This window comes from Lathamus discolor, chromosome 4, assembly GCF_037157495.1.
Source record: "Lathamus discolor isolate bLatDis1 chromosome 4, bLatDis1.hap1, whole genome shotgun sequence".
Classification (NCBI taxonomy): Eukaryota; Metazoa; Chordata; class Aves; order Psittaciformes; family Psittacidae; genus Lathamus; species Lathamus discolor.
Window position 1 is genome coordinate 40,666,504 of NC_088887.1, and position 16,023 is coordinate 40,682,526.

The 16,023-nt window shown below is 38.6% G+C and overlaps 1 protein-coding gene across 11 annotated transcripts in view; it reads left to right on the plus strand.

The window, feature by feature from the left end:
* The window catches only part of DMD (dystrophin), a 1,176,091-nt gene that overhangs the window by 9,147 nt on the left and 1,150,921 nt on the right, over positions 1–16,023 (plus strand). The window lies entirely within an intron of this gene.

A 16,023-nucleotide genomic window follows, 5' to 3' on the forward strand; every position in this document is an offset into this window, starting at 1 on the left:
CAATAATCTGGCTAATTCAATTAGGCTTTGTGTCATCTTTTTCCCCTTTTATCTGAGGTATAATGTTTTGCTGAACACTAGAGGGAAATAGAAAAGGATTGGCAATGTGCACTTGCAGAATATTAAATTCTTCAGCTGAATTGTAGCTACCTCTTCCGAAGGACTTCAGGTTGTAGAAATAAAGATGGAAGGATTTAAACAATGATAACTTCATAACTGTAATTCTTGTAAAGTCACACTGGTTACTGCTGGTCTCCAGCTTGACTGAAAAGTGAGTGTGATTCAAAAATTCTGTGATCCTGCAGAGGACTCGCTGTTTGATTGGGATTCTTTCCCCACAGGTTCCTGCACCCAACAGATAGGTGAAGAGCACTTCCACTGTGTGAAAAGCCTTCCAGGTCTGCTTCCCAATCCATGTTGGACTTGCTAAATTCATGTTAATACAGTTGTATTTTTTTTCCCCTCCTCTTTGGGATGCTGATGGCTGGTGCCAGCAAAAATAGGAATGGGATTGGAAAATGTTGTCCTCTGGAATGACTGTGGAGTTCTTTGTTTCTTCATAACTGTAAAGATTACCTGTTGTCCAGAAAAGACCTTGCAGGTTGAGGCCTAGTGATACTGCAGTAAAATCTGCTACTTGCTCTGCATCCTCATGCTGGCTTAATCAGAGCTGTGCAATGTGACTGTAACCTGAGGCTGCTTCTCTTGAGGTAGGCTCCTGCACTTCCAGACTCTGAAAGTAATCAGGAGAGAATTTGGTTCATTAGAGACAATTAAAGGAAATGCTGGGTACTAATTGGATGTAAAGCCCTGCAGTAGAAATTGCTAAACCTCCCCTACACCCTTGAGGGGAAAAAAGAGAACTATTTGTTTGTCTCTAACCAGATTAGGTAAATGTGATGGCCCTTAGGCAGTCTTCTCCCTTCCTGCTGAGCTATCCCATATGATCTTGTTTAGAATTGTGGCTTTAGGGGTTTCTACCAAGTGTCCTGCTAAACTGTGGAATAGGTCCGCAAAAGGAGTGTGAGGTTATGATTTGCATGGCAGTGTGGAAAATTAATTCATCATGATGATTGCCATTTGGCTGATGGTTAAACAGGCATAGATAATACTAATGCATTCTTCTTGCAAGACTGAGAAGTCAATTAAACCCCATGCAGCTGAGACAGATCCGTTTTCATCAAGATTTCTTTCAAGGCTCATGAGACTTCCTCCAGATAATAAACTGGCAACCGGCAATGGAATACCAAAGCTGGTTCCATTCTTTAAGCTCTTAATACAAACTCCCTCAGGATACTTTAGAAAAATATCGGCCACAGTAGATCCCCCCCCTGCGCCCCTTAGAAATTTTCACTAAAGAAAAACCAAAAAACTCCAAATCCCTTGAATGAGTCATTTAGACTTATGTAAAATATTCTGCTGGAAAGTTCTTAGTGATGTGATATGTCAGGGTTTCAATCATCTGTCGTGGGAAAGAAGGTACAGTGCATAGACACATGACTGCAGTCAAACAACTAATTCATATTCAAAACATGAGCACCCATCAGGAGTTCTTCTGCAGATCTAGAATAGTTTTAAAAGCTCCAGAGCTTAAGTTTGATGAAAGCACTGTATTTTATTTTTTGGCTAGGCTTTTAAAAACAATTATTGCTGCTTTAATGATATTAACAATATCTTTCATCTCTTGTAGCTGTTGTAATTTGAAAAGTACTTCTGAGTTTTAAAGTATTCACTTCCTGAAATTGTTCTGCAAATTAATCATTACATAATTTATAATAACAAAAGTGGATGTTTTTGAAATATGAGTCTGTATAAACACTGTGAAATCCCAGCCTCTTCATGAAAGATTTTTGGAACCAGGAACATTAGGCTCATGCTAAACCCTCTAGCATCCTAAACAGATAAGGCTATACATCAGTAAAACTACAGAGAGATATTTAAAAATCCTGCTTTGTTTTTCATGAGTACTTTTTTTACAGCTGGCAGAAAGAAGGATTCTTCATTCTATCTGAAACTGTAACAACTTTTGCAGTAACAAATGTTCTTTATGTAAGGAAAGTGAAGCTCACCAAGAATTACAGCTGTAGAATGGGAAGCTCAGCTTCAGCTTGATTTGGTATTACTTGCCATTGCATGCTGTAACAGGGACTGATGTGGAGCCTTCTACTTGGTGTACTTCTACAGAAAGAAACCCTACTTACAAGCTTCAGGTTATAAGTGTAACAGCAGCAATAAAAAGATTGCCCTTCCCTGCTTCCCAGACTGCCTGCTTCCCACACTGGGAGAAAGGCTAATTGAGTTTCCTGGCCATAGCAGTGTGACATGGTGCAGTTCTGACTTTGCAGTGTTAATTAACACCTCAAGATGCATCCGCATTATGTTTCAAATATAATGCATGATCATTACCTGACCAAACCTGACTTTACCTCACATTTACACTCTGAGCCTAACCTCCTGAGCAGGCTTTCCTCTGACTTCGAAGGGTGCTTGAGCAGCTGCACCTACCTTCAGGGTGTATGTGCATCTGCTGTTTACCCCAGAGCAAGAGTTACAGCTCTGTCATTGAGTTAAAGGATCCTGTCAGAACTCTGTGATCACTGAAGTTAATAAGGCTTAAACCTAAAGCTACAACTTTAGCACAGATGCTCTTGTATAGTGTGGCTGCCTGCAGCTTGAAGGCACATAGGCTGGGTACTTGACATGTTAGGCCTAGTCACTAGACATTGTCCCCAGAATGGCATGATGGTAGCTGTTGGCACTTCTGGAAGCAGAATTCCATGTGAGCAGTACTGGGACCCGAGTGATGGTAGTGGATGGTTGGGTATTCTAGTAAGTGGGACTCTGGTAGAGAAGGGAAAGACTTGATTGTTGCAAATGTTCTCACTGTGGTTCCATGCCAGAACACTGTTGTTAAAGGACAGATGAAGGCTTAAAATAGGCAAATGTATTCCGTGTATGTAATAGCATGAATGTGCAGCAGATAATGCTATTGTTGGAGTGCAGTGTTGGTTTGAAAAAACTTCTCAGCTACAACTGCTAAATATTACTAGAATGAGTGTACCCTATGTGCTTCTACTAGATGTGTAAAAAGCTTGTGAATAGAAATGAGTATAGTATGTTAAAATCTAAATTAGTTGACAATGACTGGATGGGAAGGAATATGTAACCCTTTCCTGTGTCTCAGGTATGTAAGATATGAGGTAAGAAAAGTTTAATTTCACTTCAGGTTCCTTATTAAATACTTTAATGTAATTAAATTAGAATGCTGCTGGTAGCAGTTTACAGAACAGTTTTCAAAGTAGAGTAACTTGGCATATCTTTGTTTTCAGAACTTCATGTGCCAAATCCTTTAAAGCCAATCAGATCCTAAGACTGGCACTGGGATGAAACTTGCTATTTATTTATTTATTTATTAAAAGCGTTGCTCTGTAGGAACTGACTTCTCATGCATTTCATGCAGACATCAGTGTGACTGGAATGAGGACATCCTTTTACAGGGTTGTTGTGAGCCAGTAATTGCATTAACTTATCTTCAGTGGGTATGCATCTTATTTTATCAAGTGGTGAGCAAACTACATAAGCCTGCACACATGGAAAGGCAACAAAAGCTGTGAATTTCTAGTCATAATTATGCATGGGATTTATCTGTTCCTTCTAGCAATTCTATAGGATCACTCACTTCTAAAATGTAGCACCACTACTCAAGTAACATGAGTTAATATTGAGCTGTTTCACAGAACATAGTGTATCCTACATATGGACTTCCTTGTGATGCTTGGAGTAGGGCTCCAAAATCCAGTGTTGTGTGAAATTAATATATTTTTACTGACTCGACTGATCAGCCTATGTGTTTAAGATTTTTTTTTTTTATTCCCAGAAGGAATAAAATTCAGTAAGCTGTGATTTATATTTGGGTATATGTTTCAAAGCAATAATTACGGTAGGCTTTTAGTTGAGAGAGCTTAGTTTTCTTTTTAGAAGGAAGTTAGTGTCTTGTATTTAATATCCATAACTTTCTTTCATAGGAATGCCTCTTAATTAGAACGGATATTTTGGCCTTTTAAAGAGTAAGGAGGTTGTATACTAGTTTAAACATCATAGCTGACATGTCTAAGATGCTAAAACCCATAAAAATCCACCCAAAACAACAACATAAACCAGCTTAGAATAGCAAGTTTATCTTCCTTTAAGTCAGGGTCATGTTTACCTGTATTCTCAGGTACATTAATACATTTTGGATTCTAAAGCATCAGTTTCCTGATAGAGCAACTGAACCATGCTTTTGTGCTTAACAGAGGCAGTTCTGAGATACAGCTTTATAATGTCCTTGAATTACCTCAGTACATGCTTTTATCAAAAATATCATACGGTTGTAATGAAATGGTAGTTGAAAGGAAAATTTGCAATAATAACACAGATAGCAGAGTACCGGTTCAGCTTGTCTTTTCTCCTCCTTTGTCCAACCTTAACAAACCAAAGTGCCAGTGGTGTTGAAAGAGGGAGTGTTTACACAAGATGCAAGTTGCTCTTTGTCAATACTGTGTTTAATGATCAGAATGTGTAGAAAATACATATCTTCCTTCCCTACAAAATTTGTTTTATTTTTTTTCATAAAATCGTAAATTCTTTGTTAACCACAAAAACTGATTTATGTTCAAAGTTCTATATCCTCTTAGAGTTGGAGGATGCATTATAAATGCTTCCTGAATTTGACTGTACTTTCGTTAACAAAACCTCTGTGTGCCTGTGCATAAAACACACAAGATTGAAAGCCATAGCCCAGGAGCATACACTGGAGATGTAAGTGTTCCTGCATTCTTCCCACCTTCTGGATTCTGGATGTGTCCGTACAGCAACCAAGACTAAGAAAAATCTTGCATGTAGCCATATAACCCTCATATGTACTAGACTGAAACAGAGATTGAGGGAACTGAGAAGTTCTAAAGCTTTTTAGCAGCATTTCCCTCTTGCATCCCTCTGGATATGGGTTTCTGTGCTGAGAAGAATAAGCCATGGTACTTATGGTAGCAATTTTCCAGTGGTATAAAAAATGGCAACATATGTTTTGTGGAGTGAAAATACTTCACAGAAAATGGTAAGCTGTTTATTTCTAAAATAAACTCAATAATATAGGTTGCTTATGGTTAGCCTCTTTAATTAAAGAGTAACTGGCCTTTGAGATCATAAAAATCTGATATTTCATGAATGCTGCTTCAATAAGCATTGACATTGTATTTTATCTTAATTGAAGCTTGGAAGTAATTTGATTAGAGGATAAGGCATTTTAAGGCTTATGTTTACCTTTTATAGAATAGCATCATAGAATCATAGAATAGTTAGGGTTGGAAAGGACCTTAAGATCATCTAGTTCCAACCCCCCTGCCATGGGCAGGGACACCTCACACTAAACCATCTCACCCAAGGCTTTGTCCAACCTGGCCTTGAACACTGCCAGGGATGGAGCATTCACAGCCTCCCTGGGCAAATATTCCCTTGTCAAGGTTTGTAGAATAAGTATTGAAATGTAAGCATGCTGTGAGTGAAGCTTTCTGAGTCCAGTCCTTCAGTGCAAAAGATCTGGGACTCTTAAACTGTGTCAGATGGTTTTTATGTGTTAAAACCTCAGTATGTTTTGGGGAATGTATTGGAGTTTTTGACCTTTTCTATTTTGCAGCTTTTGAGTATATTCAAGCTAAGTATGAGATTTGAACTGATACTAGAAAGTTTTAATAGTCAGTATTACGATGAGGTAGAAAACCCTGTGGAAGTGATGATCTTAAGTTTCTTGTATACTTGTCCATTCTCTGATGGCATCTATTAAAAGTAGATTCAAATACTTCAGGTTAAATTTTGTTCTTGCATCCATAAGGATTGACAGGAATGTAGTAGTACTCTGTTGGCGAGAAAAAGGGAATTGCTTTGTTTTGCATAGTAGAGTAAAATTTTTGTTGTCTCTTTTCAGTTTGAACTTCATCAAGGTTATTGTCACTTTGTATTGTAATTTAAAACCCAGCTAGCTCTACACTAAACCCACACAGTCTCACTTCTGGCAGTGATGAGATGGAGCCCCCTCCTACCTACAGGCCTATGTGAGAACAAGTCAGATTTTTTTGATTGATAACCAGATATAGCCTGTGTTGTCTGGGGGTGTTGTAGGCATAAAGATTATTAGTATAGGGAAGCGGAATTTCCCAGTCTTGGGTCTGTTGTACAGTTTTGTGGTCTTCAGCTATTTTATCCACGTCTGTGTTCCCGTACAAAATGCATACTCTAGCATAGTAGTATAAGCAGTTCAGTTTTAATAGCTCTTGCTGGAAGAGGTTAAGAGGAAAAGATATGGAAAAATCTATTCATCTTTAGACAGATTTCTGTAAGTGCTTTTCCATAACAAGTTGTTTAAATATTTAATGCAATGAAAACATAAACAGATATTCTTTTACATAGAATGCCTTCATTAAATATCTATTCCAAGCAGATGCGTATGTTTTATAACATGACAGGAAGAGTGAAAGGTGCCTATCTAAGGAAAAGAACATGTATTCTATAAAATTATTGGATAATAGATATGTAAGTTTCTAGCTTGCAAGCTCTTTCTAAAGCACCAATGGGTTTGTAGATCTCAGTTTCTGCAGCAGTGTATTTTAACTTCAGACTCAATGGGGCACGTATGAGTTAGCATACATACACAGGAGTATATTTGCATTGTGACTTAAACTTGCATACTTACATGCACAATCAAATCTCTCATGAGGAATGTAATTTATAACGTAGTGAAATTTTCTAGGCTATAAATTTTGGTAAGCAGCTGCTTTTTCAAGGTTCATGTCCTGTATTACTCTCTGTAAACCTCTTTGCTCAAATGCTCCTTTCCCTGAACCTCTCTGGCTCACAGGAGGCTAATGGGGGAGATACTTTTTGATTTATTATCTTGTAAATTCTCCTCACAAATCCATGCTTGCTCCCCTTCTTTGAGCTGCCTGTAATGCACTGCTTACATATGGTAGCTGGTTGCCATGCTGGTGCTTGCCCTGAGTGATGACACTTGTTCCCAGGCTGGCTGGCAGTGATGGCCTTTTCACTTGCATTTGATTTCTACATTTCATATTTCTAGTCTGAAATGTGTGGTCACATGCATTCATGAGACTTTTGTAACAACAGTTACAGGTTTATGCCTTTAAGCTTCTGATTTTTGCTTGGGCAGTACCAAATCTCAGAGGTAGGATCCACAGGAGGAGACGTTAAAATACTGTTAAAGGGAATTATTAAACTGTAAAAGCTCTGATGACTGCTTGTATCCTAAGCCTCTGTACAAGTTTACTTCAAATTAATTTGGCAAAAGCCCTTTCTGGTCTATAAAATCTATGAAACTGGTGTTTAGCTGTAAACTGTGGTCCTAGCTGGAGTGTATCTGTTCATACAGAGACTGGTGTTGGGCTCTAAATGCCGTGACATAGGTTGCAGTTGGCTTTTCTGTCAGAAAGTACTTGATACTCCTCTAGTCTGTTACTCCCTCTGAATCAGTTGTAATTGGGAGTAAAATCTCTGTGGAGCAGGAAGTTGTGATACTGCGTACATGTAGCTGAAGCTTGTGATGGCACATCCATGGGGTTCTACTTACCAAAACGGCTTTGTACTCACTCCTTCCCAATTACCCATTACTGTACCCCTGGAGTCTAAGCTCTGCTATGGAGAAAATGACTGGAAGAAGGGTGAAATAAAGCTCTCTACTGGAGGTAATGCTTTTATATCCACTAACTGTATAACTGGCCTACTTGTTGACATGAAGGAAAATGTCATGAGGAAATAAATAGCAAGTCTTAGCAGTCATTCAGCACAGCAGCCCTGTAACAGCTGAGATTGCAGTGGGCATTGTAAACTTCTTCCTTATCCTCCTCTCAACCCTACCCTTTTCCTAAATTACGATGTCTCTACTAAAACATTAAGTATGCTGCTTAGTGGTTTTTTTTTCCTATTAAGCTTGATTTCACAGCCATTTATTACCCCTTTCCCTGCTGTTTCTCCTCCCTTGCCCTTAAATAAGTGGGACCGTAGTGTTGCCTTCTGCAAAAACAAATGGAATTTGTGTCAAATAAAGTCACGATAATGGGAAGGACCTTTTAAAATACTTTTTTTTCTTTAACTTCTGTGCTTCAGGGATTTGTTTTAGTATTTAACATCTCGGAGTAATGTTTTGCTGCTTTTTAACCCAGGAGAACTGAGAATATGTTCATAACACCTCTTAACATTTTGTTTTAGTGGAGCAATTTATAGATAATAATACCTAATATATGTTTCATTTGAATTAATTTAAGCTGAGAATCAACAATATAGTGAATATTCTAATTGTATGTTGCCAAATAAGGGTTCAGTTGTGAGTGATCCAGCTGCACTAGCAGGACTGCAGGTGTGGTCAGCCTCACTCTAGTTGTATTTGGTTTTTTTTAGCTTTACATTTCATTGTCTTATATAAGGCGTGTATTTGTAAACCAATCCAGGCATTTAAGGGCTTGAAAATAACCTACTAAATCAAAGCACAGTAGCTGGGACCTGGTGTGTGTGTGATTGCACTGCTGCTCCTTTTGAGATAGTTCTGCTTAACTTGGATTCTGTGGAGAATGTTCTACTGTTCATAACTACTTACTTATCAATGGGAGCTGTGTAAAATAGCCTGTGCCCTCAAGTCTATGCCACTAACAGTAAGGATCCTTATCAAGGTGACACATCAATGATGAATATGATATTGTTGGCAGCACACTCTGTCCTTGCAGAATGACAGAAAATTCAGTTTTTCCTGTATGTTTTACATGAGACCAGAAATATTCCCTTTTTTTTAAATGGAATGTATTATTTTTTTTCTCTTCTAAAAATAGTTGCCTTGTTTTACTTTGGGCTGTGGTGAGTATTTACATATTATTACTGAACACAATCTCTAGAGTGGAGTGGTCAGAAAACAGCAGGATGCAAAAGCAACTCTAAAAAGCAAAGAAGGTAAAATCTGCATATTTATAAATATTTAGATCTCTTACAGCAAAATATCTAAATGCAATACACAGCACATATATGTGCTATTGTTTTAGTTAGATCAAAAGATAAACTTTAACTCTGTTTGCCATGTGGTTTCTAGTACTGAGAAAGACAAGGTGAACCTTGGCTTCAAGCTGTCATTCTGAAGGAAAGCATGAAAACTTCTAGTCAATAATTATCCATCATTAGCCACCACAGCTCAAATAGGGGTTTTGTGTCACAGCATTATGTCTCTGAAACACTAGTAATTCTCCAGCTTTATTTGTATAATCTTGCTGTATCTTGGGGGCTGAATTTTGTTTTCTGCTAGTGAAATCCATCTGAGAACAGCCTGCATAGACAATGAATACCCAGCTATGTGTTAAACTCCTTAATCTGTCTCTTCTTCAGTCTAGCACAGCAAGAGGGAAATCCTGTCCAGTTAATAGCAAAACCTGTGCCCTCCTTGTTCTCTTTAAAGCATCCACATTCATCCTGGCTCTTGTGCACTCGCCTCTTGAGCACCTCAAGAAAGGCTTCACTCCTACCCTCTGGGACTTGGGACCCTGTATAGATCTGCTGGCTGGGATGTGGGCTCCTCAGCCCATCCCTGGTGACTTTGCTTGGCTTTCTGTGGGAGTAGGGCTAGCTGATCTTCCAGATCCTGGATAAGATTGACTTGGATCATTAAGTTCTGATATTTTATGCATTTTTGTTGGATGATATTAATATTTATGAAGCACTTTCTATTTGGAAGTCAGGGCAACACATAACACCTTTGGGAACTACTGTGATATTACTATATGTACACTCTATGGATGAGAAGGTAAATTGACTTGCCAAAGGCCATGTAAAGTCTCTAAGGCAACCAGAAATATAACATGGATCTATCAAAGGGTCCTTTTACCTCCACAGTTTTTAGACATAACGGCAAGAATATTTGAAACATAATACTGGTATGAACTGGAATCATTAGAGAAACTATGCAAACACAAATAATTTTTCTACTGCAATTATCACTTATAAACCACCACAAGAAAGTGCTGTGCAGTGAGTTCCTTGCTATTAGTAAATCAATGCTTCAACCATGTCATCTGACAGCATGCCAACTGAATTTTGCTTGATGTTGAATGAATCTGAAGCAGAGATAGTAGGTCCTGTGGCAGTGGTGAAGCCAGCTTGGTTCTGTAACTGTTTTTCAACTTGTTTTGGTGGTTTGGTGCAAAATAGTCTGCCTGTGGCACTGGACTCAGAAAGGAGATGTTTGTGAGTATGATCCCACCTACACAGACTGGGAACTGATTTACAGTGTTTATGTTGCTAGGCTTTGACAGGCTCTCAAGAAAGAAGAAAACATGTTTGTCTGATCAGCCGAGAGAAGGGAAAGCAGCCCTTGTATGTATTTCTCAGTTAAGGATGAAGATGCAAACCACAGCAAATAAATGAAAGTAAAAGAAATGAGAAGTTTTCATCCTTCAGACTACACATTTGGCCTGTTTTCATCAGTGTTTGGTCACTTACAGCTCTGAGGTAGATATAAGCAGGAACATATTTTACAGAGAAACTGCATCTGAAATGTGAACTACTTTCTTTAAAAACTATCAGAGGTCACCCATTGCTACTTTCAAAACTGGCCTATATCTTGCATGCTGTTGCAGCAGATGTGGGACAGCAGTCTGAAAAGGAGCCACTGGTGAGAAATACTAGATCTATAATGATATATTATTGATACGTCATAAGAACTTAAGTATTCTGTAATTGCCTTACATTACAATAGTATAGCTTTACTGCAGTCTTTCACAGTGCATAATATGCACAATATACTTGTGTTGGTGAGCATGAAAGTAGGAGACTTCTTACAGTGTGGTGCTTCCACATTTGCATCAGTAGAGCAAACCTTTGTTAAACAGTATTGCTCAGGATCTACTGCCTGTGTTAAATGTGAGGAAGTGCTCTATATCAAGAATCACTTTTTAGCTACGTAGCATTTTGTGGCTTGCTTTTCAGTTTTCCTGGTGTTCCTCCAGTTACTTTTACCAGGCTTTATAAGCGCTACAGATGACGCTCTTGTGAAGAATTTGAGTAAGTGCCAAAACATGTAATATCATGGTACTTCTCTGAATTTGCTTTGTGATTTCTCTCTATTATCTTGCAAAGACTTCTGCACTTTTAAAATTTTCACTCAAGACTCTTGACATGGTCTGTGCTTCCAAATCAAGGTGAAAGGAATAAATGCAGCTTGAGGCTAGTGAGCTTACTTGAGTGAAATGATGCAGTTGCCCTGCGTGTGCCTTAGACTGGGATGCTTGTACAGAGATTGTAATGAAAATAGAGGAAATCGGCTCTCGGGCATTGTGGGCTGTTCTAATGAGTGTTTCAGGGTGGTCGGTCTTCACTTGCTGGGTGGGAGAACATCAAGTTGTGAATTTTGTTGTTGAGCATGTGGAAACACCAGAGGTGGTTTTGCTCATGCTTGTCTTGCTTGCCAGTGTTATCTCCCACAGTATATTGAAGTATCTCACCTGTTGTTTTTCTTAAAGTGGGGTCAAAACAGAATTGCAGGTGATGTAGACACTCGGAAGGCAGGATATAATGTAAGGTGGTAGGTTGCCAATCTGGTAAATGGCAGGCAGTTTGAAACCCCTTTATTTGGCGAGAGGAAATCCAAATCACAAGACCCATGACTTATATTAATGTAGCAAAACAGAGATTGATAGATTGATGTTGGCATGCCTCTCAGCTGCCAGCTGTCTTGTAATGATTCACCCAGCTGTGATACAAGCAGGAATAATTTCTAGGCTTTATCCTTAATTTTAGAGTGCTTATTTATTTATTTATGTTTCAGTAGTATTTTATTTAAGAGTTTGAATTCTTTTTAGCATCTGTAAAGACTTGCAGATGTCACTGTATGCCAAAGAGAAGCTGGCTGGTATACCTGTGACATCTGAAAGAGCTGACCACTGGTCAGTGACAGCAGGTGAAAAATCAAGAATGAAAGAACAAAAGATGCCATAGGTGGTTTCCTTTTTCTTTTAACCCTGTAAAACTCCTGTAGTGGGTCAGTGCTTGAGACAGTCATGACTGGTGATGAACTGAGATCATAGAGTTAGGTGACATGTTCTATTTCCGTTACCATCTCTGTACATTGTGCATATTACTATACGGTGCTGCCACCCGTCTGCCGATATCCACCATATCATATGGTTATTGTAGCCAGAAACACTAGCAAGCTCTCCTAGTACCCACTCCATCAGAGTGGGAGCTGACCTGAGGGTTGCTGATGGCTGAGCCATCTGTTCCAGCATTTAAGCAGCTTCTTTCTCCAAGCTTTGTGCTTACATATAAGCTTTGTGCTCTTCTGTAGCTAAACTGTTCTTGGATGGGGAATCAGTGCAACATGAGCATAATACAGCATAACTTTCATAGCTTCTGATTTTGTGATTCCTGTGTCTGTACTACTGCTCAATGTCCTTTGAGCAGTTTCAAAACATTGGAGCTGTTTAGGCAAAAGTGGCTGTTTCTGCTCACTTTTGATATGCAATCAAGAAAATGAGATGGGTAGTGATGGAGAAGAGTTGGCATCACATCTGTTATCAGCGAAGTGAGAGGTGCTCCTCTCTGCTATTTCACAGCCCTGAGTTCAGCAGTTGTAGCCAGGAGCAGGTCTCATTTTTATACATTCCAGTGTTCTGGGAAGTACAGCAGAGCTAAGGGTGTTTTTCTTGGTAGGGGCAAACATTTAGTTGCCAACATTTGTAGCTGGCTGTGCCTGACAGCATGGGTTTTTTTTTTCTACTGTGTGGTCTTAGGCTTTTTCCAGTTAAAGAAATGAGCCAGAAAGACTTCTTGGTGTGTGAGGAAACTGCAGTTGTCCATAGGGATAAAGAATTAACTTTTGTGGTTAAGTAGTTCATAACTACTCTTTTCTCTGGATGGATACTGGGGAAAATAAGGATGTGCTTCTCAGTTCCCCATATCCCTTTTAGAAACATTCTTCTCCACCCCCTGTGTTTACGTTAGCTGAATGTTAATGGTCTTATTCCAAGCAAGTGTGAAGAATGTGTGCATTTGTTTTTTGCATAGTGTGGTTTGATTGGTTTTTTTTGTTGGTTTTTAGTTTTGTTGGGGTTGTTTTTGGGGGGTTTTTTGTTTGTTTTTTTTTTTTTAAGCTAGTAGTTATATGAACTTGACTATGAAAAATAAAACCCATTAAAATTCAATTCAAGGTGATCCTTGGCTCTACTCCTGTCCTAGAGCTGTTCTTACTCTTTATTACCATCAGAAGCAGAACTCGGTGAAGGCCACTTCGAATTTGTACTCTTTCAGAGAATGAAGCTATTCTTCCCAGCACCTTTAAATAACTCTGATTTTTCAGTCTTTGGCTTGATTGTCTTCTATAGAAGTGTCATGGTTTAAGTAATATCCTTTTTTAGTAGTAGAATGACCAGAACAGTACAGAGCAACCTTTTAGAAGGCTAGAAAGCATCTGTGAGGTGTGTGAATTGAAGCACTGTAAGACCTGATTGGCTTTTTTCAACTTTTTATCTTAGTACTGTGTCAGAAGATGGTGAGTAGCTGGATCTGGAGAGATTCTAAGACAAGTAATCTTCTGCTTTGAGGATGGGGATAAGTAGGAAAGAAAGAAAAAATCCCCTGCATCCTCTTTGGTTTTGTTTTCTGTTTGTCAACAGCTAATTAAAATCTGTTAACTCATTATGCTTCCCATCAAAGTTGAAAATACATTTTTATGTTAAAAAGTCATAGTCATGATGTAGCAGTGTGTTTTAAGCTGGAGTTGCTGGGATTTAAAAGGAACAATTTTCTAACTAGGCAGTTGAAGCTGAAAATACCTGTGCAGGTACCTGCCTGTGAATAAAAAGACATCTGGAGACAAGTTAGTCTGCTTAATTGAATGCTTGCTTTTCTGTCTTCTTTGCGAACTGCCATTTTAAGTATCTTCTGTCCTTTAAAAATAGGAACAACACCTAGCTTTAGCTTTTTTAATCAATGTCTTACAGGTAGGTATCCTTTCTTAGTGTACTCAAGAGAGGGTCATATCGGTAAATAATTCAGCTTAGGTTATAGTCTGTATTTCTTAGGCAGTGTGAGAACGAAGTTCCAAACACAGAAAAACATCTAAGAAATAAACCCTTGAAGATAAACTGCACAGATAAACATCATTAAGCCATAGGTATGTGCTTAGATGTTTCTCAAATAAAAATGTGTTTAGTTCTCTTAAAGCACAAGATGACCTGAGCAAGTCTGTGGTTCCTCAAGGGCATGACACAAGTTTCAAGAAGCAGTGTCCAAGGTACAGCCAATTCCTTACTCTGAAAACAGGCGAGGGTGTTGCACACTCAGCCTAGGGGATCTTGGGATTGTTCCCTTGGACTCTTATAATTCAAGAGCACTAAGCACCTGGCCTCCAGTTGGCTCAGTGGGTAAAGAAATTGTGAGATGAATTAATGTAAAAAGCCAGAAATTAAAACAAACAAAAAAACCACAACCAAACCCCCCAAAACACCCCACCCCAAAAGACACCACCCTAAACAAAACCCCCCAAAAGAAACCACCAAAAAAAAACCAAACCAAACCCCCCAATTTTATTTATTTATTTTTTTACCAGTGTGTAGAAATCTGGATGGCAGATGGGATCTCCTTTGCCCTGCATGTGATATTAGGAGGGTACTGCCACTGCATCAAAAGAAAACATTTTCAGCAGCTACGCTGTCTGTTTCTTATGCCAGACTAAAAAGGAAAAGGTAATGCTAGCCCCACAGTGCTTACAACTGATAGACAACTGTCCAAAAATACTAGCAGCTTCCATGTTACAAGCATCTGCCACAGAGGCATACAGCAGTAAGCTTTTAAGAAGTGCTGGAGTGGTGACAGCTCGAAGCATGTCAACTATTTGGGATAGGACTGGTGATGCACTTCTGTAATTACTTTGGACAGCAATGAAAGTGATGTATCTGAGCCTGCCTGTTAACAGACAGTCAGGATAGGGAATTCAGCAGGTAGGCAGAGCATCTAGCCAAATCTTGTGGAAATGGGAAATCTTACAGACATGAGTACATGTTTTGCTTGTGTCTGCAACCCTCCTTCAGCGGATGCTCTGACAAGTAAGCTTCAAAGCTGCCTGAGGAGAAAAAGTGAATGTTGCAGAAGTATTTGAAATCTAATTTCACATATTAGTTCACAAGTACTAATTAGTATTCTTCGGAGCTAAAGGGACCCTGTTAAGTATCAGAAACCTTTGTATGGCATACTTAGGGCTGCCTTTGACTGCAGATTCAAATCCTTGCAAGGATATTATTATAAGCTTCTCTTAGTTTAGAGAGAAATAAATACCAGGTTCTTGGGTAGTTGAATTAGGCTTTTCAGAAAGTTTACTAAGGTAGAAAGCAGATATTTTCAAGTAAACTAATTAATATCTGCAGAAAATCAGAATTTACCTGGCTTGCTCTTCAGCAGTTGGTCAGAAATGCTTAGCTTTCACAAATAAGTCTTCTGCCACCAAATAAGAGCTCTCCCTTCACCCTTAGAGGATGCCGTGTATCCGTGGCTTTAGAATATGGTGCTAATGCTCTGCTGCTTTTGATAATTGCCCGAGTGAGCATTGACTTGGTCTGAAGAAAACGGTGTTTATTTAAGGAGAGGTATGTACAACTTCTAGGGTTTTCAAAAAGCAAACAAAACAACAACCTAGTAGAGGAGAGTCAGTATGTTCTTTGTGTTTGTAATCTGGTAGAGTTTTATAAAAACTGGTGGTAATATGTTTATAAATATATGTTTAAGTGGTAATAAATACGTTTACTATTAAATTATTAACATTAAATTATTAAATACATTTAAGGGCTTGATGTAATTTGCTTTAACTCCTTCGATGATATTGGAAGGATTACTTGTTTAGAAAGCTATAAAGATTTCATCCCAAATAAGGAATGGTTTAATACAAGAAGCAAATCCAGTAACTGCACAGTTGCTCTGGGCTAATATATCACATCACTCAGGCTGGTT